The sequence below is a fragment of the Lutra lutra genome, chromosome 4 (genome assembly GCF_902655055.1).
Source record: "Lutra lutra chromosome 4, mLutLut1.2, whole genome shotgun sequence".
NCBI lineage: Eukaryota > Metazoa > Chordata > Mammalia > Carnivora > Mustelidae > Lutra > Lutra lutra.
In genome coordinates this window covers 80,313,631-80,328,489 of record NC_062281.1, presented here as the reverse complement: position 1 = coordinate 80,328,489, position 14,859 = coordinate 80,313,631, and the positions used below count along the sequence as shown (strand labels likewise).

At 36.3% G+C, this 14,859-nt stretch overlaps 1 protein-coding gene across 5 annotated transcripts in view; it reads right to left on the bottom strand.

Annotated features, from left to right (window-relative positions):
• Positions 1-14,859, bottom strand: part of RB1CC1 (RB1 inducible coiled-coil 1) — a 93,556-nt gene that overhangs the window by 69,996 nt on the left and 8,701 nt on the right. For 4 of the 5 annotated variants that reach the window (XM_047724565.1, XM_047724568.1, XM_047724569.1 and 1 more), the window contains exon 2: positions 1,316-1,430. The exons of the other annotated variant lie outside the window; for it this stretch is intronic. The gene's annotated coding sequence lies outside the window, so the exon portion shown is untranslated. The remainder of the gene's footprint in view (positions 1-1,315; positions 1,431-14,859) is intronic. 5 annotated transcript variants of the gene reach the window in all.

Sequence of the window (14,859 nt, the reverse complement as noted above, 5' to 3'; positions counted from 1 at the left end):
GGTTGGGCAGCTGCCTTCGGCTCAGGTCATGGTCCCAGCGTCCTGGGATCGAGTCCCGCATCGGGCTCCTTGCTCAGCAGGAGCCTGCTTCTCCCTCTGCCTCTGCCTGCCATTCTGTCTGCCTGTGCTCTCTCTCTCTCCCTCTCTCTCTGACAAATAAATAAAATCTTAAAAAAAAAAAAAAGAATTAAAATTAAAAATTTGATCAAAGATCTTCCTAAATCAAAAAGTTCTTCCCTGACTGCTTCCTTTTAGCAATTAAAAAATTGTCTTGAGGTTAGACTTACTAATAGCAAATAAGAGTAGCCACTACTTGCTAGTTAGGGAAAATGAGTTAATTCCAATTCCTTCTACCAGCTGTCTCTTAATCTAAATTCCACCTCCACTCTGAGTTAGAAATGCTCCATAAGAAACTGTGACCCTAACAGTTATATCATCTCCTTGAGCAGTAGAAAGTGCATAGGTCTAGAAATCAGGATATTTGAAACAACTGCTATTAACTAGCTGTCCAAGTCAAAACCTCATATATAAAATAAACTTCTTCAGGGAACCTGGGTGGTTGAGTCACTTGAGCATCTGACTCGTGGTTTGGGCTGGGGTCATGATATCAAGGTGGTAAGATCAAGCCCTGTGATGGGCTCCACCATCAGGGAGTCTGCTTGAGATTCTCTTTTTCCCTCACTCCCTCTGCCCCTCTCCATCCCTTCCATGTACATCCTCTCTCTTTCTCTCAAGTAAATAAATCTTAAAAAAAAAAAAAAAATGAAATAACATAAACTTCCCCTCCTAAAAGGGAAAGATTTAAAATCTAGCATTTTATTTTATTTTATTTTTTATTTTTTTATTTTTTCAGCATAACAGTATTCATTATTTTTGCACCACACCCAGTGCTCCATGCAATCCGTGCCCTCTACAATACCCACCACCTGGTGCCCCCAACCTCCCACCCCCCCACCCCTTCAAAATTCTCAGATCGTTTTTCAGAGTCCATAGTCTCTCATGGTTCACCTCCCCTTCCAATTTCCCTCAACTCCCTTCTCCTCTCCATCTCCCCTTGTCCTCCATGCTATTTGTTATAGCATTTTATTTTTTATGGTCAGAGGTAAAAATCCCCCAAATTAATGAAAGCAATGAAAGACAATAAATTAACAGATACTAGAATATATTTTCCTTATGTTCTTTCCAATGAGCTTCAGAGTAAAATTATCAGGGAAGAAGGAAAAAAATAAATAACATCTTAAAATCAATGTTTCCAACACCAGATTTTTTTTAAATGCATTAGATGAAAAACTTAAGAATTTAGAACTATACTTACTGTCAGGCACTGTGAAAAGGACTACCACTTTTCTTAAAAAGCAGATTAAAACTGGCTTATGTTTGCTTTGCTTGATATTGGCAACTGAATGGCATTACTGGTTAAACTCAGTGAACTGGAAAAGAAAAATTTCTGGATTATCATAAAGAGAAATAATTCAGTGTATGACAACATATGATTATTGTTCTTTCTTTAAAAATTTCCTTCTGAAAATGTAATTTCTACTCAATCTCTCTTCCTACCTGCACATTCACTGAAACCATAAGAGTATAACTTTGATCCATACCACTCCATTAAGAGACATAAAAGTCTCTAAAAAACTCTCCAAAACTGCCAAATTCTATAGCCATTTCTTAGTTCTTAAGATATAGTGGTAAAAAAGAGCCTGGCAGCTTTAACCCTAGCAGCATTAAACCCTGAGGCAGGGTTTAATCCAGGCCCCATTACTTGTACATTATCTTGGGCAACTTACTTGTCTTGATATCTTGTTTTGTAAAATGAATAAAAATGGTACCTGTAGCAGGCAGCCTGTAAAACAGCTCTTCTACATCTGGGTAACCTTACTCCAATGAAATCCCCACCTCTACTGGGTAGGGGCAGGGCCCATGATCTTTTTCTAACCAATGAAATATGGTAAGGTTAATGAAATGCCACATGATTGCTACTCAAGATTGTAACATCCATCATGCCAGCTGACTATCTCCCTTGCCAGCTCTGATGAAGTAATAAGCTGCCATGGAGAGGCCCATGAGTCAAAAAATTGAAGTTAGCCTCATCAAAAAGCTGAGAGTCTCAATCAGACAAGCTGCACGGAACTGGTAACCACTGCTGAGCTTGGAAGCAGATCACTCCTTGGTTGAGCCTCTCAGACAAGACCTCAGCTCCAGCAAACACCTTTACTGCAATCTTCTGAGAGACCTTGAGGCAGATGACCCAGCCAACCTATGCCCAGAAAATGTGAACTAAAACATTTCTTATTCAGCAAAAGATAATATAGTACCCCACACTGCAGGGGTATTATGAGAATTAAGGGAGAAAAAGTATGAAAAAATCAATAAACAGGGCACCTGGGTGGCTCAGTGGGTTAAGCCTCTGCCTTTGGCTCAGGTAATGATCCCAGGGTCCTAGGATCAAGGCCCACATCGTGCTCTCTGCTCAACAGGGAGCCTGGTTCCCCTTCTCTCTCTGCTGGCCTCTCTGCTTATTTGTGATCTCTCTCTCTCTCTCTTTCTGTCAAATAAATAAATAAATAAAATCTTAAAAAAAAATTCAATAAACAACTCTAGCACCCCTTCTTGGGCTTTTTCCTCTGCCAACTTTCCAGTGTTTGGGTGGGACCTCAGCACCACACTCAAATTCAAAAGTATATTTTATCTTACAAGTTAAAGGAGTTCTTTTGTTTTCTGAAGGATTAGGCAGCTATAAGTATGGTGACTAAAACAGAAGGAATATATTGGTAGCAGAGATGATTAATTAATTAATTCATTCATTCAAATAGAACACTTATTGGGCTTGTGTGTCAGGACTGTATTTTGTGAACAAAACAGACATGATCTTTGCCCTGATGGAGATCACAGTCCTAAAGTAGAAAATGAAATTAAACAAAAAGAAAACAAACATGGTATAAGTTGCAATAAATGCAATGTAAGAGGAATGGGGTGGCAAGAAGGACCTAAAAACCTATTTTAGATTTGGGGGAGCAAAGAAGGCCTCTATGTAGGTTACATTTAAATAGGTCACACAAATGAGACTGTTCTATAAGATGGGGTAAAGCAATACAAGAAGATACAACATTTGTGAGCCTAAATATAAAACCCTTATAGTAATCACAACTGTATTCTAAGTTTTTACTTTTCTTTCCTCTTAAATATTATTTACACTTTCTGTTTTGGTGTAACTTCACACTTAGAAAAAAGTTCAGAAATAGTACCAAAAAAAAACAAAACAAAAACAAAAACCAAACCCTCCCTGGCACGCTTTACCTAGTGTTACCAACTTATGTACATTGTGGTCCATGCCTGTTCCTTTCTTTTTCTCTCTCTATATACATATACACTGTACACACAGGATACATTTTTCCTGAACTACCTGAGGGTAATCTGCAGACAGAATGTCTCATTATCGATAAATACTTCAGAATGTGAGTATCTTAACAGAAAGAATTTTTCTCATACATGACCAAAGTACATTTATCTACTCATCAAATTTAACACAGATCCATATTATCACCTAATCCACCATCTGTACTCAAATTACTGCCCCAATAATACTCTTGACAGTTTTTCTCCCACGATCTAGGACCCAATTCAATGATAATGTTTGGATCTAGGATCCAATTCAGGATAATATTTGATAATATTTTAAATTTAACATCTATTTAATTTCCTTCAATCTAAAACTTCATCCATCTTTTTCTCTTCATCCATCTTTTTCTTTTCATGATCTTCTTCATGATTCTCAATCCGATAATCCATCAGAAGCTTCAGAAATTATTATAAAGATGGACTCAATGCCATTCCCCTGTTCCATAATACTTACAGTAAATGAGGGAAACTGATAAATGCAGCGGAAACTGATAAATGCTGATAAACTGATAAATGCTGCCTTTAAACAAACACTAATCTCTTTACCTGGTGTTCACCCTAAGAAACAGCTCAGCATAAAAACTACAATAATTAACAATGCTTACAAAAACAGCTTAACGAAAAAAGCTTATTTGAAAATTAGTCTATATGTATAATTCATGAATAATGTAAAACAATCTCAAGGACAGTTTTTATTGCTGTGGCTCTAGAACCTAGGTTGGTTTGACTCTACTATGCAGGCACTATATAGGCACACTATACAGGCACACTTGATACTATCTGTCATTTAGCTCATTTCTTTCTTTTTTTTTTTTATTTAGCTCATTTCTAAAAGTTCCCAAGTGACATTATGGCAGCATCATTTAGAGAAGCACCTCCTGACCTACCCTGATGTAATATCCCACATTCTCATCCATTATCCATTGTGTGAAGCCATCGCATTGGCAACTTTAACCAGAAGCATCCCCCTGAATCTTAACTCTCTATGTCCTCATTAATTGTCATCTACCACCCAGGGCCTATGCTAGAACAGCATAAGAGAAAAATCTAACTAGTGAAACGAATCATTGTCCCATGGGTCTCACTAGCCCTGGTGCTCTTTATTTATTTGACTAAATAAATAGAGCTTAATGGTAATCCTAAAATTTGTATGGAATCACAAGAGACCCTGAACTTCAAGTAATCTTGAAAAAGAACAAAATGGAGGTATCACAATCCCAGATTTCAAGATATACTACAAAGCTGTAGTAATCAAAATAGTATGGTACTGGCACAAAACTAGACCCACAGATCAACAGAACAGAGAGCTCATAAATAAGCCCATGATTATATGACCAATTAATCTTCAACAAAAGAGGCAAGAATATGCAATGGGAAAAAGTCTTTTCAACAAATGCTGCTGGGAAAACTGGACAGCTACACAGAAAAGAATGAAATTGGACCACTTTCCTACACCATACACAAAAACAAACTCAAATGGATTAAGACATAAATGTGAAACACCAAACTGTAAAAATCCTAGAAAAGAGCACAGGCAGTAATTTCTTTGATATCGGCTATAGCAACTTTTTTTCTAGGTATGTCTCCTGAGACAAGGCAAACAAAAGCAAAAATAAACTATTCAAAGTAAGAAGCTTTTGCACAGTGAAGGAAGAAATCAACAAAAGTAAAAGACAACCTACGGGATAGGAGAAGATATTTGAAAATGATACTTCTGATAAATGATTACTATCCAAATACATAAAGAACACAAGAAACAGTAAGTGTTGGCAAAGATGCTGAGAAAAAGGAATCCCTAAGCACAGTTGATGGGAATGCAAACTAGTGAAGCCACTGTGGAAAACAGCGTGGAGGTTCCCCAAAAAATTAAAAATAAAAATTACCATATGATCCAGTAATTCCACTACTGGGCACTTACAAAATATGAAAATATGATAATTGAAAAGGATAAGTGCAACCCTAAGTTTACTGCAGAATTATTTACAATAGCCAAGATATGGAAGCAATATAAGTGTCCATCGACAGATGAAGGGATAAAGATGTGAGGTGTACACACACACACATACACACACACACACAATTATTCAGCCATAAAAAGAATGGAATCTTACCATTTGCAATAACACGGATAGATCTAGAGAGTATAAAGCTAAGAGAAAGAAGTCAGAGAAAGACAAATACCATATGATCTCCCTCATGTGTGGAATTTAAGAAACAAAGCAAGTGAATGAAGAAAGAGACAAACCAAAAAACAGACTCCTAATTACAAAGAAAAAAACCAATGGTTACCAGAGGGGAGGTACAGGAGGAGATGGGTGAAACAGGTGAAGGGGATTAAAGAGTACACTTACCATGATAAGCACTGAGTAAAGTGTTGAATTGCTGAGTATCATACACTTAAAACTAACAGAATACTCTATGTTAAGTATACTGAAATTGAAATTGAAAAACAAAACCAGAAACATAAAGTAAAAAATAAAGGGAATAGCGAAAACAAAATAAAAACAAAACAAAGACACACAAAACAACACAGGCTATGGTTTCCACAGCCACAAAACACTCATATTTATTTCACCGGTCCCAAGTATACAACATAAAATAATCATCAGTAACACTTACTGAGTAATTCATTATATGTCAGTCATTATACTCAGTAATATTATATGCAATAGTTCCCTTATTTTTCATAACATGTAAGATAACCATATTATTAATTTCTTTTTGGAGTTTAGGGAAAAGATTCAAAGATCACTCAACTTGTCTAAAGGTAGAAGATCCAAGAGTTTGAACCCACCTCAGTTTACAACATTCATTCAATAAAATTTCACCTGAGAATCTAGTATGCCGTAAGTGGGGGGTGTGTGTGTGTGTGTGTGTGTGCGTGGGTTTAGTTTTGGATAATAAAACAAACAGTGTGATAAAACTGTCTAGTCTCATGAAGAGTACATCTGACTGGGCAACCTATACACAAACTCTGGTATCTACTTTCAAAAGAGTAGCTATAAAAATGCAATTATTTATAATTAAAAGTAATTCTAAAATATATGCTTGCATTTTTCTATGTTTTATTCTTTAAAGAATATTTCTTAAAATATTTTAAAGAATATTCTTTAAAGAATAATTCTAAAAACAATAACCACTGATTGTTAACATGAAATAAAAGCCATACTAGCTACATATCCTCACAATTTCTATTGTGAGAAAGGCTATTATCTCCATCAATCAAATGATAAAACTATGGTTCTAAAAAACTTCAATAATCTCTCAAAGTCATATAGCAAAAACAACCAGAGTTCAAATCTATGGCTGGGTCAAGAAGGAAAGAAGGCCAACAAGGAAAGAACATGAATGTACTACTAAACACATGTAGTGAAATACATTCCATGACTTGCCATTTTACTGTTCCTGTATAAGTTCCAATACTTGTTTCCCCCACCAATTCTATCACTTTTAAGTCTTCATTTTCTTGAATGCAATATAAAAAAAATTCTAAAAGTAAGGGGGTGGGATGGCAAAACACTTCCAAATTTGACATGGTAAGGTTTTCAAATGAAAAATAAGTTGCCCTCCAAGAACTGATGTGATCCTAGGTTATGGGAGAGTAAGATTCCCTTGGGTACACAGATAACATGGTTCCTTGCATGTGGCAGGACTGGAAATTCTTTCATGCTGTGGATCATCTGTGCATGGGGATTCTCTGAAAACTTTATAGCTAGAGAAATGCACGCTAAAGAACTTACCTATGGTAGTCAAGAAAACATGCCTGAGTGAAATACTCAAAATGGCCTTTGCTCTGTAGCCCCTGGGCTGTTTAGGCACTGTTCTAAGGGAACAGGAAAGCTGCGGAGACCCATTCTACTCCCAGTGCTGCCTTTCCATTACCTGTTTCATCATTTAATCCAAGTATCAAAAGATGGGATCTGACTTTCTCCCCAAAACTGGAAAGTGGGATACTGTTACAACAGAGATTAAGGGTAAACAGCTTAAAAAAAAAAAAAAAAAGAATTCCTATGAATTAGTAAGAAAATCACAAAACCCACAACAGTGCATGAGAAAGTAATCCAAATAGTTAACCAACGAGGAAAATAAAAGAAACCTCTTCAGTAATCAAAGAAATACAAATCTGAAAAAGATAGATTTTCACCTATTAAATAAGCAAGAGTTTCAGTCTACGAGTCCTAGACTTTCAATCTAAGAGAAAAGAGATACAATAAAGTAAAAAAAGTACTTCAGAGATGTGAGTTTAAACAAAAATTGTTCTCTTTGCATAAAACACATTATTTCACACCCCCACTGAAATAAAGGCAGTGACAATCCTAGAGCAGTAGGTACCCATCTCCCTTGAATAGCAAAGAATTAATCTTATCCAAAGAGAAGTCTGGACTTTATCCTTGGCTATGAGGAGGGGAACCTGAGGTCTCTAGGATGTCCTATTTGACAGGAATGTCTCTGTTTGGGGGCTTTAGAATAGTGTAACAATATGATTTATGATGGGAGCTTTGGGATACACAGTACCAGTTCCCATCTCCAGAAGAAATGGAGACTAAAAGACATTAGTAGGACCTCCAGAAGAGCTAGAGACTAAAGGTTAGCTACCATGTAAAGATAATAGGACCTCAATAAAAACTCCAGGCACCAAAGACTCAGGTAAGCTTCTTATAGAAAACATTTCTCACAGAAAAAATTTGAAGTACAGTTGAAGTATATACAAAATACTTCACTACTTGTGAATAGTGTTAAAAATACTTCTAGTAGGGGCACCTGGGTGGCTCAGTGGGTTTAAAGACTCTGCCTTCAGCTGAGGTCATGATCCCAGGGTCTTGTGATCCAGCCCCGCATCATCACATCAGCCTGCTTCCTCCTCTACCTCTGCCTGCTTCTCTGCCTACTTGTGATCTCTGTCTCTCAAATAAATAAATAAAATTTAAAAAAAATACTTCTAGTACTGGAATTAATAATAATCTAGTAAAACAATTTGCTGCCAGAATATTTGCTGGCAATTTATTGCTAAATAAATAATCTAGTAAACTAGATAAAGTAAATAATCTGCTAAAACAATTTGCTGCTTCCTGGTTATAATCTGACCTAAAGTGAGGGAAAAACAACTGACTTCTGTATAGGAAGAGCTTAATAGACCTGGTTTAAATTCTTTTTTTTTTTTTTAAGATATATTATTTATGTTTGAGAAAAAGAGTGCCTGTGAGCAAGGTAGAGTGGGAAGGGGGAAGGGACAAGCAAACTTCCCCCTGAGCAGGGAGCCTGACACAGGGCTCCATCCCAGGATCCTGGGATCATGAACTGGGCTGAAGGCAGCTGCTTAACCTACTGAGCCACCCAGGGGCGCCCTGGTTTAAATTCTTACTCTGCTATTTATAGGCTGAGTGAGTTGAGAAAAGTAAAGAAAACATTTTCCTTGCTGGGCTATTGTGGGTGTATCTGTTCTTCAAATTTATAAGACTACAGTTCCAAGAGAAGGGGAAGTAGCAGCAGGAGCTGTGGGGGGAATATCATGGCATATAATTGAAACAAGATTAGGCCATGAGATAACTGATACAAAATGATGGTTACATGTGGCTCAATATTCCACTGCCTATTGGTGTTAACTTCCATGAAATGTAAATATAAAAATACAAGAACAAAATAAAACTTACAGAACACTTGCAGAGGTTCCTCACCCCTACAAGAGAAGAAAAATAGTATAGCTAAAAAAACTTGGCTCAATAACCTGGTTTTCTGTATTTTGGTTATGTTTCTGTTTTTGCTTTTTTGAGCAAAGCTAGGAGTTATTCTCGAAAGCAAGTCCATTCTATAAAAGCCTGCTGTAAAGAACCTTGTCTGTGCTGAAAACTAACTCCTGATAATGCCTATACAGGGCACCATGCATGTTAGAAATTATGTGTCCCACACTTTCTGCTATTCATACTGGACAAAAATTTTTTAATTTCCTCCCACACCTAGTGGTCATATTTTCTCATGTTAATAGCAAGTTATTGAAATACTTTCTCAAAGCAGCTTCTCACTGTGCTGCTAAGAGAATTTCTTTTTCCTAATTTCTCAAAGAGAACTGTGAACTTGTTAAGTAAGTCTGGACCCGGCATACAGCAAATCTCAGCGTATCATACTTGCAGCAAGTCCATGAACAAGAGAATATACAAATAATGGGGGCACCTGGGTGGCTCAGTCCTTAAGCGTCTGCCTTCGGCTCAGGTCATGATCCCAGGGTCCTGGGATTGAGCCCGGCATCGCATCTGGGTGGGCTCCCTGCTCAACAGGAGGCCTGTTTCTCCCTCTCCTACTCCTCCTGCTTGTGTTCCCTCTCTCACTGTGTCTCTCTCTGTCAAATAAATAAAAATCTTTAAACAAAAATATACAAATAACGTATAATATTTAGGGGCTTTGTGGACAATAATTGCAAATACAATGAAAATCACAACTTCCTATAAGTAAGCACATATATACAGAAATATACAAATCCAACTTTCATGTTACACCAACACCTAATCTATATACAATATAAAGGATATGCAGTGCTCTCTTACTCTCAAACTGTACCTTCAGCCTTTAATTTTTCAGCAAAAATCACCACAGACACGAAAAATAAAATTTACTTTCAAGTTAAGAGTTTTCCTGGACTATCACTGCCAGGAGAAGAAATCTGACTTTGAGGATACCCAAAGTGCCTGCCTAGTCAAGATTCTGTTAGAGAAAGTTTATGTACAGGGCTCAAGCCATCTGGAAACAGACAAAATTCAGTTTCTGTCTTGAAGGGCTGTACAATCTTATGAGGTTAACAAAATGTAACTAACAATTCAAAAAGCCAGATATGAAAGAAATGGTAAATGTCCTAAAGTTCCACTACTCTTACATGAGCACTCTGTCCTGTTCGATACAAAGGGATATCATATAGATCACCATTTTTCCCATCATCTAAATCTCCTCATAATCCTGCCTGACCTTAAATTCTTTCTTCTGTACCTTAGCTCCTAAGTCACTAGAATCTTTTCTAAAAATCTACTCTGTCTTTAGCTGTTACTTCAACTCTGGGTTACTAATTTCTAAGTGATCACATCACAGTTTCACAGCAAGATTTGTTTGGTTAAAGAAAGATTTCTATCTACATTTAATTTTTTTTCTATATTTCACATACTGGACACATAGGGTGATGGACATGAATTTTTGTGTAAGCAAAAGTTCTGATTCAGATTCTACCTGTAAAGTATGGTTTATAAAAATTAATAAAAATTATAAAAATCATTAAATGCTCTAAATGGGTAACAAAATAAACGTGTTCATAATATTTTAAATTCTCTTGAGAGAAATATAAAACTTCTATAAAGACTAATTTTGTGTAATCTAAATCAGTTATAAAATTTTACTGAATTACATGTTCTCCAGACAATCCACGAGTCACCTGACTTTATTATCAACTAAAAACTTGTGGAGTTAAAAAAAAACCTTCTCATCACTACACATCTAGATTTCTGTTTGCTAATGTGTAAAGTGGGAATGTTAGCAATAGCTGTCTCCTAAAGCTTTCTGGAAAACAACTAAAATATCTATGCAAAGAGCTTAATATTTAGCACAAAGCCAACTGCACATTATAAAACTCCAAAATGTTACTTAGGAACAGGCAGTAACTCTTGCTACATAACAGAAACTATTCAAGAACATCTATTGAGAGAATAGACTCTAACAAGCAAAAGTACTCTTAGAATACTACTTGCAGGGGCACCTGGGTGGCTCAGTGGGTTAAAGCCTCTGCCTTTGGCTCAGGTCATGATCCCAGGGTCCTAGGACAGAGCGCCGCTTCTGGCTCTCTGCTCAGCAGGGAGCCTGCTCCCCCCACCCCTGCCTGTCTGCCTACTTGTGATCTCTGTCTGTCAAATAAATAAAAAATTCTTAAAAAAAAAAATACTACTTGCAGTAAGTAAATAATAAAACAGTTCAAATAGTTAATTGAGAGAGATCTCATTCAACTAGCTAACTATTGGTAATTTCCTTAGAGCCAAGGTATTCCAAGGCTCTTTAATTAAAAAACGGAAAAACAAAAATAGTAATAATCATCTCTACTTTAAACATCTCCAAGGTATTTCTCCTACTGACCTTTTTGGGTTCAACAATGGTAATCAACTTTACCATGTCACATGTGAATAAGTACTCTTTCGTCTCTGTACTCCTCTTTCCCACTTATTCCCAATTAAGCTACCTAATTCAGTGCTTACTACTGCATACCCAAGCTCTGACAATAACCTAACTGAGCTCCTTCTACCCAGTGGGTTTCATTTCAAATCAATCCTGGAAGACACCACCAACTAAAAAATCTGAGGTCTTATTTTGAAGTCACTTTACTTCTCCCCAACTAAAAACGCTTTATAACATTTACTTGTATAAATCCCTTGGAGTAAACAATCCAATATTGGCTTTCTGCATCTCATTAATGAAGCTCCATATCATTTAAAATGACCTCCTGATGAAAGATAAATAAGCCTTAGTCTTTAGTGTCTTTACTCATGTCACAACACTGCCTCCATTTTTGACCATTATGTCACTCACAAACATACTGTTGTAAAGTCTTCACCAATCTACTGGCTGTTAACAATCTTCCTTAAGCACTTAAGGCCCTCAACTTCAAATTTCAGCTAATCAAATATTAGTGTCTATATCTAGAACATAAGTAAATAAATGTCTTGCTCTACATTTTTCCCCATGTGCCAAATGCCTGACATTCCCCAAACTGTATTGTAAACAGCTAGAGAAAACTTGGCCATGCCTTAGACCTCTCTTCAAGACACCACAGTGTCTTCTACACCTATTACCAAGACATTAGACAGTTAATAAATGAGGCCAAGGCTATGGAGAAGGACTAGAGGAAGAACCACAATAGAGAAATCAGAAATACAAAATGGCTCAAAGAGAATCCACAGGAGTACTTTATTTATAAGAATGTACAATTTAGGGGCACCTGGGTGGCTCAGTGGGTTAAAGTCTCTGCCTTCGGCTCAGGTCATGATCTCAGGATCCTGGGATCGAGCCCCACATCCGGCTCTCTGCTCAGCAGGGATCCTGCTTCCCTCTCTCTCTGCCTGCCTCTCTGCCTACTTGTGATTGCTCTGTGTCAAATAAATAAATTTTTTAAAAAATCTAAAAAAAAAAAAAATGTACAATTCATATATCCAACAAAGCTGAATTCACTCCTTGCTATATAATTGTTAAAACGTTAAGCAAAAAAAGGGGCATTACTAATAGTAATCACACACACATTTGGTCATCCTGAAAATGAAGAGAATCCGTCCTGAAAAAATACTGGAACAGAAGTAAAATAGACCTAGGTTTTACTCCTAGATTCACATTCTTTACTTCTGTGTCCTTGAGAGCATAATTTCACCAAATCTCATTTCCTCACCTAAAAATTGAAAGGACTGGTTAATTCCTCCAGGTTTTTATAAAATCTCAGACTGATTTACGTTAAACTCGTTCTAACTTATTTAATGTGCGAGTTTCTAAAGATTAAAAAAAAAAATAAAGTATATGCTATCTCCTTTCAAGGAACTTAGTCACATAAAATGAATATGACACTACAATGCAATACATATTATAGAGGTATACAAAAGTTTTATCAAGAAGGAATGGGCAAAAGTTCACAAAAAGGAGGTGTTGTTTCAAAAAAAATACCGAAAAAAGCTTATGTAAAATTGAGTTCCTGGTAAAAACCAGTGATTTAACATCCTCGATTACATTTGCTAAAATTTAAGAGGATAAGCTTAGCAAAACACAAACTTCCTTGAAAAATTAAACATTAAAAAGAGCTAACCCGGGGCGCCTGGGTGGCTTCAGTGGGTTAAGCCTCTGTCTTCGGCTCGGGTCATGATCTCAGGGTCCTGGGATCGAGCCCCACATCGGGCTCTCTGTTCAGTGGGGAGCTTGCTTTCCTCTTTCTCTCTGCCTGCCTCTCTGCCTACTTGTGATCTGTCTCTCTGTCAAATAAATAAATAAAATCTTTTAAAAAAAAAAAAGAGCTAACCCTTTCATCAACTTACGAAGTTGGGATTGCTAGTTAAGCACATTTTCCCTTAACTTACATAAAATCTATCAAATTTCTAAGTGGACAGCATCTAAATGATCTAGAACTAAATTCTTACATGCAATGGTAAAGTACCACCATATAAGTCAACTGCTGCTGAATTAGAAATTCTTTATGACAAAATTTCAGCCTTAGTACATAAGTACATACATGGTATTACTTTTCACCAAATAGTCAAGATTTTCTAAAATTTGCCACAATGCTCATTTTCTATATAAAACTCATTTTTATAAAATGAATAGTATGACACAAGCTAGCCCAATTTAAAATTAAAAGCAACAGGTTAGTAACTCAATAATGACACATTCTCTTAAAATTATTATGTGGTCCTTTGCCTAAAAATGTTTGTAGTTTCTGTCCATTAAGCCAGTAATAAGTGGCCATTATAAATACTTATAAATGTACATACATGTATATTTGGGGAGTGAAACAGACATTATAGGAGAGAACATTTATCAAAACATGTCAAACATAGTCTAACCAGTTACTAAAACTGGGATTCTGGCCCATTTGATAACTTGCGGAACAAAACCGATACAAATATATCTTCATATACACACATGCAGATAAAAAATAAGAGTAGAATTTCAAATTGGGGGAAAGGATAAATGGTTCAAGCAATAGTACTATGACAAATGGCTATCTATAGCATACAGAAAAATAAACTTTATCAGAAATGCCATCAGTTTTTACCCTTTAGGTTACTTCTATAATGACTGAAATGAACAGTGTTGATTCTTGTTATCTCACAATGAGCACACTGGCAGTCTTAACAAGAACAGAAATCCAGGGAAACCTGGGTGGCTCAGTCTGTTAAGCGTCTGCCTTTGGCTCAGGTCATGATCCTGGGGTCCTGGGATTGAATCCTGCATCATGCTCTTTGCTCAGCGGGGAGCCTGCTTCTCCCTCTGTCTCTGCCTGCTACTCCCCCCGCCCCGCTTATGCTCTCCCTCTCTCTGACAAATAAATAAATGAAATCTTAAAAAAAAAAAAAAACAAACAGAAAGCTGTACAACTTATGAAGAGATTTAATCTGGCAGTATGTATCAAAATTTAAACTGTGAAAATTAAAATGTACAAACCAACAATTATATCTTTGAAAATATATTGGAAGCAATTAAACAGACAAATATACAAAGGCATATATCCAATGAATTATTTTTAACAATGAAAAATCAGAAAACTGTCAATCATTACTGGTCAAATAAATGATGGTGTAGCTATATGACATTATTTAGATATTTTAAAATGTTAGCTCTATACATACCGATTAGTGATATATTTATTATTCAGTAAGAAAAATAAGTTACTGTATATGTGATTCTGTTTGTGGATTTTATTGTTATTTTATTAACTAATGGTAAGGAAGTACATGTATA